We start from the raw sequence: 14,630 nt of genomic DNA, 5'->3' as shown, positions 1-14,630 counted from the left end.
AAAAGGTAGTTCCTCGGGCTTCCCTGGTGGTGCAGTGGTTGGGAGTCCACCTGCTGATGCAGGGGACATGGGTTTGTGCCCCGGTCCGGGAGGATCCCACATGCCACGGAGCAGCTGGGCCCGTGGGCTGTGGACGCTGGGCCTGCGCGTCTGGAGCCTGTGCTCCACAGCGGAAGAGGCCACAACAGTGAGAGGCCCACATACCGCAAAAAAAAAAAAAAAAAAAATGTAGTTCCCCAATAGTGGAGCAAAATTACACTAGACTAAAGCCTGACTAACAGAGCTTAAAATAGGATCTGAAAAGTATCCAACTATTTCCATGTAACTTAATCTGAAATAGATGAAAACTGTTTTTCTTCATAGATAACATCATGATCATCTACATAGAAAATCCTATGTAATCCACAACCACAAAAGCCAGAGGAACTAATAAATGAGTTTAGCAAGTTTTCAAGACACAACATTAATATATAAAAATCAATTGTACTTAAGAGCTAAACTATAAAATTCTTAGAAAAAACAGGGCAAAATCTTCACAACATTAGATTTGACAGTAATCTCTTGGATATGACAATAAAGGCACATGCAACAAAAGAAAAAATAGACAAATTGTACTTCATAAAAATATATAACTTTTGTGCATCAAATGACAGTATCAACAGAGTGAAAAGGCAACTCACAGAGTGGGAAGAATATTTGCAAATCATAAATCTGAAAAGGGCTTGATTTCCATGATATATAGGGAAGTCCTAAACCTCAACAACCAAAAAACAAGCAACCCAATTCAAAAATCAGCAAAGGACTTAAATAGACATTTCTCCAAAGAAGATACACAAATGAGCACATGAGAAGATGCTCAACGTCACTAATTACTGGGGAAATGCAAATCAAAACCACAACATGGTACCACTGCACACCCACTGGGGTGGCTACTATCAGAACACGCACGCACACACACACACTTAAAGTGTTGATGAAGATGTCAAAATTTGGAACTCTTCTGCACTGTTGGTGGGACTGTAAAATGGTGCAGCCTCTGTGGAAACAGTATGTAGGTTCCCCAAAAAGCTACAAATAGAATTAACATATGGTCCAGAAATTCTACTTCTGAATATATACCCCAAACAACTGAAATCAGTGTCTTGAAGAGATATTTATACATCCATGTTCACAGCACCGTTAGTCACAATAGCTAAACCTTGGAAGAAACCCGAATGTACATCACAGATGAATGGATAAACAAATGTGGTCTATCCATACAATGGAATAATATTCAACCTTAAAAGGGAAGGAAATTCTGACATCTGCTACAACCTGAATGAACTTTGAGGATGTCATGCTAAGTGAAATAAACCAGTCACAAAAGGACAAATATTGTATGAAATCACTTATATGAGGTACTTAGAGTTGTCTAAATCATAGGGACATAAAATGGAATGAAGGCTGCCAGGAGCTGTTGGGAGGGAGGAATGGGAGTTATTGTTGAATGATAATTGAGGTTCAGTTTTACAAGATAAAGACAGCTATGGAGACGGAGGCAGGTGATGGTTGTGCAACAGTGTGAATGTACTGATATTACTGAACTGTCTACTTAGAAGTGGGCAAGATGGGAAATTTTGTTAGGTATATTTTACCACAATAAAAAATTAGAAAAATTCAACTATATTTCTGCATACTAGAAATGAAACTTCAAAAATTAAAACTTAATAAACAATACCACTACAGTAGAATAAAAAATATGAAGCACTTAGAGATACATCTAATAAAATATATACAAGTCTTGCACCCTGAAAAAAGCATCCTGAAACAAATTAAAGAAGACCTTAGTAAATGAAGAGATATACTGTGTTCGTAGATTGGAAGATTCAATATAGTTAAGCTGTCAATCCTCCATGAATTCATCTATAGATTCAATAGAATCTCAACCAAAATCCTTGCAGGCTCTGTTTTTTTGAGAAACTGACAAGCAGTTTCTAAAATTCATGTGAAATTGCAAAGATCTAGAAAAGCCAAAACAACCTCGAGAAAGAAAAATGAAGGACTTACATTACCCGACTTCAAAAATCACTCTACAGTTACGTAATCAAGACAGTGTGGTTTTGGCATCAAGATAGGCTAGCAGATTAATGAATCAGAGTGCAGGGTGCAAAAAGAGACCCAGACATATACAGTCAACTGAACTCTGACAAAGGTAAAAGGGCAGTTCAGTCTGGTAAGGATTAGCTTTTTAACAAATGGCATTGTAGCAATTGGATATTCATACGGGGAAGAAAGGAAAGAAAAAACTAGTGGAGGTTTAATTCAAAATGTATCATAGGTCTAAGCATGAACTTAAAACTGTTAAAATTCCCAGACTATAACAAAGAGTTTATATGTTTCCTTGGGTTGGGCAAAGATTTCTTAGATATGAGGTCAACACATGATCCACAAAAAAATATGTAAAAAATTGATATTAGACTTCAGCAAAATTAAGAACTTATGCTTTTTTGAAAGATACTGGTAAGATGGCAAATAAGCACATGATAATATGTTTAACATCAAGAGCCATTATAGAATTGAAAATGAAACCACAGTGAGATATCACTATATGCACATTAAAATGTCAGGCTGTGGAGCAGTTAGGACCCTCATAAATTTCTGCTGGGAATATAAAATGGTACAATCACCTTGGGAAACATTCTGCAGTTTCTTAAAAAGTTAAACATATACCTACTCTGTGACCCAAGGTATTCACCCAAAATAAATTAAAGCATATATTTAAAACAAAGACTTGTACATGAATGTTAATAGTATCTTTATTTGAAATAGACAAAAACTAAACAACCAAAGCCCCTGAATGAGGTAATGAATAAGCACATTGTAGTATATCCTTCCAATAGAATGTTACTCAGCAGTAAAAACAAATGAACCACTGACACACAACAAAATGGGTAAATCTCTTATAATTATTGAGTGAAAGAAGCCCATCTTCCCCGTCCCCCAAAGAACACGTGCTGTATGATTTGATCCTCTGTCCAAATTATATAAAATTCTGAAAAATGCAAAGTAATCTTTAATGAAAGAAAATAGATTTGTTTTTACCTGGGGATGGGACATTGGGTTGGGGGTGAGGACAGTGATTCCAGAAGACACAGAAAATTTGAGGGGTGATAGATACGTTTATTACTTGATCGTGGTGATGGATTCATGGATTTATTCTTATGTCAAAACCTATCACATTGTATAATTAAAATGTGTGTGGTTTATCATAAGCTAATTATACTAAAATTTAAAATAATTAAAAAGTTAGAAAATAGATAAAACTAAACGAGGAAAATAGGAATTTAACATCCAACTGTTTTTATATATGGAATGCATATATATGTGTGTGTAGAGATGTACATGTATACACACAAGTATAATCATTACACCCATGCACATGCAGGTGTAGAGCATATTTGCTGAGGGACAGTTTTGAATGAGCAAACAGTAAGGAGCAAGGGGTCTTGTGGTCACTTTTAGCTTTACCTCTTTCCAGCTACTTGACTCAATTTAATCATTCATAAAATTAGAAGCAAAGGTTAGTTGAATTCTAAAGCCACTTCTAGACCTGAATGCTGTGTCAGACTGCTTAACGCATACCCAATATTAGAAATATCAAAGAATGACAGGCTGGCAAACCACAGGCACCTTGATGAATGGCATGTAGCTCTACTATCAGGGGATACATATGCTAGCTGAGAGTGTATTTATTAGATAGTTCTAACTATGCTAAAAAATTAACCTTCGGGCTTCCCTGGTGGCACAGTGGTTGAGAGTCCGCCTGCCAATGCAGGGGACACAGGTTCGTGCCCCGGTCCAGGAAGATCCCACATGCCGCGGAGCAGCTGGGCCCGTGAGCCATGGCCGCTGAGCCTGCGCGTCCGGAGCTTGTGCTCCGCAACGGGAGAGGCCACAACAGTGAGAGGCCTGCGTACCGCAAAAAAAAAAAAAAAAATTAACCTTCAATTTTAGTGGCTTAACACAATCGAATTTTATTTCTTGCTCACACAACAGACCAACATGGGTTGTTGGTTAGATGTCTGCTGATTCAGAGACCGCCAGGCCTCTAGATTCCTTTAGTTACCTTTTCTTGACAGAGAAAGATGTGAGAGATTGTGGGGGGGAGGTATTTACAAGAAGGAACTTTATATCTTTAATCTTGGAATTCAACTTTTGAATGATGGCTTTATAAATAATTTCATGTCCTTTATTTAAAGAGAATCATATGGGTTAAAGTCTTTATTAACCAAATATTCACAGCCCCAGATTTCTAGCAGTTGACAAAAATTGTTGTGAGACGTGATGCTGCTGTCTGCGTAGAGTCAGTGTTCACCATGTCTCTGATTTCTCATTTTATGTAGTAGGAACTGTGTTTGACTTTGTCACCCATTTTCTTGTATGTAGATTTCTCAGAGTAACTCTTAAGTAGCATTTTTTTTAAATTGTAGTAATTTGGGGGAATAGAAGCAATAAGACAGGATAAGGATCTATTCAACGAATTGTTTTGTCTATTTTTTAGATATTTACTATACTATATTGTTTTGTCTATTTTGTCTATTAGATATTTACTATACTATATAGATATTTACTATACTATATTGTTTCGTCTTTGTCTATATTGTTTTGTTTTGTCTATTTTTTAGGTATTTACTAAGCCACTACTGCGGGCCAGGCACCATTTTGGACCCTGAGAATACATCAGGGAACTGAAAAGGTAAAAATTTTCTGTCCTCATGGAGCTTACTCTCCAACTGGGAAAGATGGAAATAAGTAAAATAAATACATAGCATTTTAAAAGTTGGTTTAAGTTTTGTGGTATGAAAAATAAAGCTGTAGAACAGTATAGAAAGTGCAGGGGAGGAAGTAACATATTATTACAAGTATAAATAAGTGTAAATAATCTTACCTATTTTAAAAAGGCATATTCTAGCTGATGTGTTGAAATAAACTGTGGAGTTGAAGCAGGGAGATAAATAATTCAGACAAGAGATGATACTGGCCAGGACCAAGATGGTGGCAGTAGGGTGATGTGCAGTAGATGGATATGGGGGTGTGGTGAAGACAGACCCCACACAATTTGCTGATAAACTGGGCTTGTGCGAGAGAAGTGTTGGGGGGTGGCTGTAAGATTTTAGCCAGTGCACCTAAGTTTGGCGTTTCCTTAACTAAGAAAAGAAAGACTGTGGGAGAGCAGGTTCAAAGGTAAAGATCAGGAGTTCACTTCTAGATAAGTTAAGTTTCAGAAATTCTAGTGGCGGTGTTGAGAACGCAGCTGCATATATGAGTCCAGGTCAGGGACAGTACTGTGATGTCAATCTGAGATTCTTCAGCTTGTGGACGTGGTTAGAAACCATGGGATGGGATGGGATCATGAAGCGAGTGAGTGTAGATGGAGAGAAGCCAGATTCCACAGACTGCACCCTGGACATTCCAACACAAAGAGATCAGGAAGATGAAGCCGAGTCAGGAGAGACAGCTGAACAACCGGTAGTGGAAAGCCAAGAAATCGTGGTCCTGGGGGCCAAGCAAGGAGAGAATGGCCGCCTATGTCCAGAGGTGCCAAAGGGGCAAACGTGGTGAGGACCAAGAACCTATCATCGCTGACGTCCTTCCAAGAGCAGCCTTGGTGGGGTGGGGTGGGGAAGGCCTGGTGTGAGTCCATTTCGGATGGGAGTGGAGGGGAAGAGCACTGGAGATACTGGTATTGATAACGTAAGGCATTTTGCTGCGGGGAATAGGCCAGTTTCTATTGGAGCAAGTGGAGACTAGAGAGGGGTTTTGTCTCTTTTTATTTTAAGACTGGAGACATTACAGTATTAGGTGAGCTTCCAAAAGAAATGGATGCAGAAGCGAGGAAAGACTGAGTGAAGCAGTCATCCTGAATAGGCGAGAGGCTGGAATCTAGTGCACAAGACGAGGGACTGCCTTGGCATTAGGATCACTGCCTTAGTAACAGAAGGGAGGGCAGAGTATGCACAAAATCCTAGCAGTGGGGTCCATGTGGTTGGAACCTCCAGATGTTCCACTGTAGTGGCTTTATTTTATTCTATCTTTTTATTTTATGTTATTTCTTTTTTTTGTTGTTTTGTTTTTGTTTTTGTTTTTTTGCAGTACGCAGGCCTCTCACTGTTGTGGCCTCTCCCGTTGCGGAGCACAGGCTCCAGACGCGCAGGCTAGGCAGCCATGGCTCATGTGCGTGTGGGATCTTCCCGGACTGGGGCACGAACCCATGTCCCCTGCATCGACAGGCGGGCTCTCAACCACTGCGCCACCAGGGAAGCCCTATTTTATGTTATTTCTTGAAACAGGAACTTTGTTTGTTTATGAGAGTGGGAATTTGAATGAGCTCAGGAAACAGGAAGATGTTGGCACCACCATAGGTACACCTGTGCTTATGACCATGACTTTCAGGGGAAACCATCACGGGTATAAGTTTTTCTCCAGCCATATTCAGATGCAATGGTGCAAATGTGGAGTGACGACTGTAGGGCAGGATTTAAGCAGGGGTGGTTTTCACTGAGAGCTAGAGTTGTGTGCAGGGAGCAATTCCAAGGACGTGGCTGGGGAAGGAAGGATGGGGGTGTGGGAAGACCGCAAAGCAGGAAGAGAAAGGGAGTGAGGTCTCTGGGGGCTGGTGGGTTATTGTTACCATGGAGACATAAGAGTGGATGAGCTGAAAAGAAGGAAGCTGCAGTCAAAAATGGGATGCTCAAAATAAAGGTTACAGAGGGGCTGTGATCATTGGTAATGACAAGGTCCATGATAGGAACTCAGAGGTGAGTGCCGGGTAGGCTGAACGTACGATTTTTGAGGAGTTTCAAAAATGAGAAGCCAAATCTTTGTTAAGATTATTTCCATGTGTGTGGATATCAGTAATAATTAGGACTAGCAGTGTATTGAAGATAGTGGTCGGGAACCAGAACCTAAAAATACAGAGATTTGAGGTGGAGCGAACCACAAGCTGTGGTGGTAGGAGGTAGACGATTGCTACACTTGGGGTGTGTGTGTGTGTGTGTGTGTGTGTGTGTGTGTGTCTGTCTGTCTGTCTGCCTGTCTGTCTAAGGAAAGCAGGGGCTAACATAGACAATATTACAGACAAAAAAATGTGTCCTTATGAATTTGCATTCTAATTTGATTGAAAAGTTAATACACAAATAAATGTTAAATAGCCATTTTAATTTATGCATTAACAATTGTTTACCTCATGGGTTTAAGACATGAGGTCAATATATGATATGAGGAAATAATTGATGGAAACTGAGGTTGTTGAAATGTCGCAGAGGCAGCACGGTTTCTGACATGATAATCTGTTTGGGGGGTTACCATATACTTTATTAATTCATGACAAAGAAGAGGACCTGAGTCTAGTTTCAGTGTACTCAACAACTGACTTCCCAGTTGTTACATTTGGGAGAAAATTTCTCATCAGCAAGAACTGGCTTGAAGCCGATCTCCCCACAGAAACAAGCTCTACCAAGTTGAGAGCCAGGCATGTGCTCAGCCAGCATGTAGATGACTACAGGGACAATGTCAGAAGTGGCATGCGTGTTGGGAAAGACAAATGCATGTCCAGAAATACATTTGCTCATATTTTCACTCCTGCTTGGAGGGTCCTACCTGTCTTCATAGGAGATCTACCTATAAGATCCAGCTGAAGTCCTGTCCTCTTTGAGAAGCCTCCTTCCTGGCTGTTCTATACTCTGCTTTCTGTGTGAATGCCTGTGCTGTTTATTGTCTGGTTTTCTTTTGAATTTAATTGTATCACAGCTCATATTATAGAAGCAGCTACTTAATATACAAAATGCCAGGTCTTGCCGTAAACACTTTACAGTATTTTATTTAATTATTTAATTTGCACAATAACCTTGCTATTCTTACTATTACCATTACTTCTGATTTACAGAAGAGACAATCTTTTTTTTTTAAGTTGATCTAGCCAAGATTGTTCATGCCCAGGTTTCTAATATATAAGACTAATTTTTAAAACCATACAATACGAGGAGATTGCAAAGATATAGCACGATGGAAACTTCCACAGTCTTCTGAGAGGAACACAAATTGGCTCAGTCATTTTACAGAGTAGTTGTTTTATCCAGAATCGTCAAAGATTCCTTATTAACCAAGCTGTCCCACTCTTGTATATACTCTAGAATGACTCATGTCCTTGTGCAGCTGTATAATTGTAGAAGAATGTTTATTCCAGCAAGATTAATAATAAGCAAAATGAGAAGACAACCCAACAGTATAAAAATTGTGGACTAGATAAATAAATTATGGAATATGCCTGCAATGGAACTCTACACAACAATGATGATTGGACAGGCAGCAACATGGTTGATATTATAAACATACTATTGCGAGAAAGAGTCAATATGTGAGAGAATACATACAATATGATTCCATTTACCCAAAGGTGAAAAACAGGCAAAAGGCGGGAATGCTTATGTATAAGCAGTAACACTAGAAGGTAAGCTAGGGTGGAGGGTCTTTCTGGGGCTCCGGTCATACCTTGTTTGCTTTATGATTGTTCTAGTCTCCACATCGTGTGAATTGCTATGGCATTATATTGCACAAACAAAAGGAAGTAACCAGAATTCAAGCTCAACACCTGAATATGGCACAATGCTAAACCCTCATTCAACCCCCAGTTGATTTAATTAGAGATAAATTGCTGATGATCAGTGGTTAATCACAAAGACAAAGTTGATTGTGGAATAAAAATAATTTCAGAATCTCCAGTTTTTCTATTTGAATTTTCTACCTAGTTACGGATCCCCTCTACCATATCCTCAACCAGAAATCATACAACTTAGATGGGAAAATGACAAACTAATTTGGTAAGCCAAGCTTCATTTTGGCACAAAGCTAATATTTAGAAGATATTCTTCCTTATGTTAAATGAATCACTTCCCTATAATTTCTTCACAATGATATAAACTCTTCTAAAAGTACAGAGAAAAAATATCTGTTGAAAAATACATAAAATAAAATTTTACTTAAACATTATTTATTCTCCTGTCTCAAATTTGCTCAGGGGGAGTATTTAGAGTATGGAATGTTGTATTGCAAAACATTGAAATCAGATTATGATTACATTCTTTTAATAGAGACAAATGAAATTTATATTTTGGCCTAACATGGTGCTATGGACTGAATGTTTGTGCCCCATCAATTCATATGTTGAATCCTAACCCCCAACGTGATGGTGTTAAGAGGTGGGGCCTTTGGGAGGTGATTAGAATTAGATGAGGTCATGAGGGTGGAGCCCTCATGAATGGAATTAGTGCCCTTGTAAAAGAGACGCAAGACAGATGGTCTCTCTTTCTCCACCATATGAAGACACAGCAAGATCACTGTCTGTAAACTGGAGTCTCAGCAGAAACCCAATGTGCCTGCACCTTGATCTTGGACTTCCCAGCCACCACAACTGCAGGAAATAAACGTTTTGTTATTTAACCTGCCCCATCTATGATACTTGTCAGCCTGAGCTAAGACACACTGAATGGCACAAGGTTAAAATGAATACACAGTTGATGTCAGGTTTAAAGGTGACTACCATGTGAAGGAATGGATCTCTGGCACACAAATATAAACCTGAAATTGCATCATCCCAAAACAGTTATCACTGCAATTTTATTATAATTTTGTGCCGAAATTTTCAAAGTTGAACTTTTTGTTCAAGAATGGTAATACCCCAGCCCCATCGGGTGCAGATTTGCTCCTGCCAACATGGTTTGCAACACCAAATAGAGGCTCAGTTCCAACTGGCACATTACTGATATTAGGAGCCTTTTGGTGCACAGCTGAATATAATTCAGGGAAAAGATTTTCAGAAGCATTTTTTTCTAGAAGGAAATTTGTGCTGAGGATTTACTGCTTGGACAATTATAAAATGTACTTTACTGAAAATAATTCAATGTCCAAAAATTTTAAATTTATTTTATAAGCTTCAAGCGATTTTCATCTTACAATGATTATTAAATACTGTCTTTAAAAGATTGATTGGAAGAATAAATTATGTTCCTCTTTTCTCTATCATTTTCATCTTTTCTTCATAATTTTTTATAAGGTATACACTTGTCCTCTTGCAATGTCTTTCCCATACTAATTTTATCATGGATGGTATAATTTTATAATTTTTACTCATTAAGAAAATTTGATGTGGCGCAGTTGAAATGTTTATAACTCATCCTCATCTTTATAAAATGTGAATCCTTCCCTAACGGGGGCTTTTTGTTTTGTTTTTTAGAGAGATTAATGTCCAAATAAGTCTAATTCAATACAGTACTTAAAGGTTATTTTGTTTTCCACTGTAAATTTCAATACACCAAATACTTCTAAAGAGATTAGAATTATAATTTAACCAAATCTCTATTAACCTACTTTGTATTATTATTTTAATTTAAATATTTGACTTTAACATTATAACTCAGAAAGTTATAATGATTTGCTAGTGGAATGTTCCAAAGGATTGTCCCTAATATTTACATTATTTTAATCTATTTTCCTACTCAATTAAAATTCTTAAAATTGTACCTGTACATACAATGAATAGTTTTCACAAGCATTATTAGAAGTACATGTTTTCATGTAACAATATTAAATAGATATTTATACTTCAAGTGCTGGATGCAGATTTTGTATATAAACCACAGAGAAGATTTTCCCTTAGAGGTTACAACTACATTTGACAGTTAATATTCAAATATTATTTTGATTTTTTTGAGAGAATAAGCCATAACTTCAGCATTCTACTAGTTCTATAAACATATTTTATTTATAGTTGAATGTGAAATATGTCTATTTACATGTATCTACACACACATATACATAAGGCTGACATACCTGCAATGCCTGGACATCCATTTAGCACTGCCAGGCACAGCCGTTTCAGCTCTTTGACAGTGTTTGTTCTAATGGCCATAATGTGTATCAACTAGTTGTTAAACATTTTAACAGCATCCTATAGGTGCACACACACACGCACATGCACATACACATACAAAAATAAGAAGTGCTTTCTAGATTTTTTTTTTGAAAACTTCAAATAAAGCTTTTTGTTGGAAGCCATGTACAGAATAATTTGCCATAAAAATAAAACAGATCTTTAGCTCTTGATTTAGAATTCATTGTGTAAAATGACTCAAAATTGGGCATCCCATTCTGTGATTCTATGAAAACAAAGTAAAACAACAAAGAAAGAGAAAGGGACAAAGAGGAACAAGCACGTGTTGCATCTTTTAATCTACTGTTAGATTCTGTGTTTTTTCATCATACTCCATCCAGGATGACATCATCATGCTCCATCCAGGATGACATCATCATACTCTGTCCAGGATGACATTATCATACTCCATCCAGGATGATGGCATCTTAACTCGATTTCATCTGTAAAGACCCTGGTTCCAAATAAGGCCACATTCAGTCATGGGGGCTATCCCAGTCATGGGGGCTCCACCCTCATGACCTAATTCACCTCCCAGAGGTTCCACCTCCTAACACCATCACACTGGGGATTAGATTTCAACCTATAAATCCTGGGGAGACACAAACATTCAGTCTATAGCACAATTCAACCCACTCATCACAACAAAATGAAGGCTCATTTTATGAACTGTGGGTTACTGGATGCAAGCTTTCATTGAAACTCAGATAGATTAGAGCAAGGCAGGCAACTTATCCAAGATCAAAGGCCACCACTGGACCGTCATGAAGCTGGATGTGGCGACCATTCTGTGGGAATCCACCATCCAAAACATCAGCAGTGTGGAGAGATTCTCCCATTCAAAGGCATGATTGTACTGGATGTAGCAAGTGGACAAATGAAAGTCACCTTGTTTTGTTTTTATATTTCTACTTTAGAACTGATGAGATGACTTATTTGTTTGGGTACTGCTGATAAGAATATGACAAATAGCCTGAAGTATTTCAATAACCTGCCATAATCTAGAGGTTTATGCACAGAGAATTATGAATGAATCATTTGTGCTACCACTTAGCACGTGAAAACAGTGATAGTGCAGAATCAATTGCTCTTTGTTTGAGGACATAGTGAGCGGGGGAGCACCTTTCTCAGATGAATTAATCATTGAACTCATTCAGAGGCAAGCTGTGGAGGGCTTGGAAACATTTTGTTCGAAGGAGGCTTTAAATGTCAGAGGAAAATTGTTTTAATTAACCAATTGTTCTTTAGATGCATCTCCAGTGGAAGCAGTTTTTAAATTTTCTTTTAGACTCTCTGTTTTCCTGGCCAGATTTTGTGAAGATAACTATTCCAAACACTTTGAAAGAGAAGTCACATTTTAAAAATGGTGTTAATATTTTAGTTCACTCATTTCCTTTCAGAAAAAAAAGATCATGTAGGGAATTAATATCTCTTAAGACAAGAACAGTTAGTTGTACTTTCAGAAGTTAACTCTATCATTTTTTATTGGTATTTTGTCTCCAATAGCTGTCTCCCTTTCTCCGTAGTCTCGGGTCAAATTCCTGAGAGAGAGAATTCAGTGCACCTTTATACCCTACAAGTTATAGCTTAGACCAACCTGGAGCTCCCTGGCCTCGGAGCAGTTGCTCATCCATAATCCCAGAACCACATATGAATGGGTCCATGTAGCAAATGTGACTGCCTTCGGGTTTCACTTTCAGTAGAACCGTGCAGGTTCCTAGGACAGGAAGAGGCAATGTCCCTGTTTGTTTTAGAAAGATACTTACAAAGATGTATTCAATACCTAAATCTCTGGGGAGGGGTATAGATTCTTGCTTATTGTGCTCATGCAACGCGTACATGCACGAGATCTGGGGATGTTGCATGTTGTGGTTAACCTGCGAAGGTGAGGGCGGGGCAGCTAAGCAAGGACGTCAGAGGCGCATGCTCTTGGGATGTGTGCTGAGACCAGGAATAGGGTCAGCCCAGCCTTTTCCCCATGGTAGACTCTGATAAGAAAGAAAATTTTTTTTTCAATGCACTTAGGAGGAAAAAGTAGCAAAAGGAAAGAAAGCATTTGAAAAGGCAGTAATTGCACTTTGCCGATTAGATATGAATGTAGTCTCACCACAACTGTAAGTCCCTGCCCCATCATTGGAGGACACATTTTGTGGAGCTGGGATATTATGACATAAGGAGACTCTGGTTCACATGGGAGAGGAGTGATCGTTGCAGTCCTCTCTGCCGTGGTGGAAAAAGGAAATGGTACTCCTCATATCTCACAGGTTCCCTGCCCGGTCAGAAAGAGAAAGGCAGAGAAAGGAAGTCTTCCTACACAGGCACAGGCTAAATGTGAAATAGGAGATATTTAAGAAAGGTGGTCTGATCACACTGTGGGAAAGGAGGAAACAGAAGCGCACACATGGGGGTGTTCAGACCTACTGGAAGAAGGAGGTGGGGCAGTGAGGGAGTGGCCAGGCGGTCATTGCCCTGGGAGATTCGAGATGCCCCCAAAGAACTCAGGGCAGGGGAGTGATACCAAGAAACAGCGCCTTGGGATCCTGAGTGTTTCCTAGTGGCGAGGCAGCCCTCACTCCAGACTCAGGAGGGAGAGCAGGGGGGACAGGGGACTGTCCTCCGCCTGGCGTGGAGGATGGTCCTTACGTGCGCGGGATCCCTGTTTCCTTTCTCTTTTCTGCTCTTCACGGCCCCACTCTCCCTTTGACATTGGTGATTTCTCCTCACTACCCTTTGCTGGTTGCCGGAGTTTAGGGTCAACTGCACTGGCCGTGAAATTGAGTATTGGGAGGCGGGGAGGGACAGGAGAAAATCCTGCTCTGTGTTTACAAGGAAGGAACTCCCAGCATAGCCATGGCATAAATAAAACCATAATCCTTCCTAATTCTGAAAATTTTATACCTTTTCCATGTCTAAAAGGGATTGAGTTAGTTTACAAGTTATAATACAATGCAAAATAGTTAAACGTGTAGTTTGGAGAGTTTAAAGAGCTGAGGAATCATCTAAATGCAGCTAAAGGATAAGACTATTACCTGCGATGAGAGAATATTAAACACGACAATTGTACCTTTAATTTCATTTGAAGATTTTTGGTAGCTTAGAAAAAAAAGGAATATGTCCAATCCACAAGTTTTCTTTTCTGACAAGAGAAAATGCCATCATTATTTGCAGAGAGTCTTGCCCTCTTCTGGAATTAAACTTAAGCAGGAAGTGATGACATGTATTCAAGAACACTGTCACAGACTTAACTGTGGGCAGAACTCAAAGGTGACACCTGGGCCATCATCCACATAGCTGCACACTCAGCAGAAGCCCACGCTTCCCTTAGACCGTATTTACAAAATAACCCACATAATTTATGTGCCAACATCAACATCTCAAAGCCCTTCATTTCTTTGTAGTCATAAACATAGCACCTGTGAGACAATAGTGTTTATTAACAGGTATTCACAGTGAAGGTGTCACAATAAGTTAGTGGTAATGATTCAACACAGAGAGAACTGAGTTTACAGTCACATCTGTTTTGAATGGGAGACAGTTGAACGGCTCCCTTACTATGTGCAATGGATCCCAGGAGCAGGACCGTCACAGAGGAGGACCAAAGGCTTTTGGCAGAGTTATCAGAGTTTGTACAACTTCACTTTTTTTTTTTTTTTTTTTACCGTGT

At 39.0% G+C, this 14,630-nt stretch overlaps 1 long non-coding RNA gene across 12 annotated transcripts in view; it reads left to right on the top strand.

Annotated features, from left to right (window-relative positions):
• The window catches only part of LOC137203598 (uncharacterized), a 220,998-nt gene that overhangs the window by 126,566 nt on the left and 79,802 nt on the right, over window positions 1-14,630 (top strand). For 7 of the 12 annotated variants that reach the window (XR_010933191.1, XR_010933195.1, XR_010933185.1 and 4 more), the window contains exon 5: window positions 4,665-4,735. The exons of 4 other annotated variants lie outside the window; for them this stretch is intronic. This is a non-coding gene — a long non-coding RNA (uncharacterized lncRNA). Of the gene's footprint in view, window positions 1-4,664; window positions 4,736-6,132; window positions 8,754-14,630 lie in introns of those variants that run through there. One more of the 12 variants, XR_010933196.1, reaches the window with a different exon arrangement.

Source organism: Pseudorca crassidens, chromosome 1 (genome assembly GCF_039906515.1).
Source record: "Pseudorca crassidens isolate mPseCra1 chromosome 1, mPseCra1.hap1, whole genome shotgun sequence".
In the NCBI taxonomy this organism is placed as follows: Eukaryota; Metazoa; Chordata; class Mammalia; order Artiodactyla; family Delphinidae; genus Pseudorca; species Pseudorca crassidens.
This window is presented reverse-complemented; position numbering and strand designations above follow the sequence as displayed.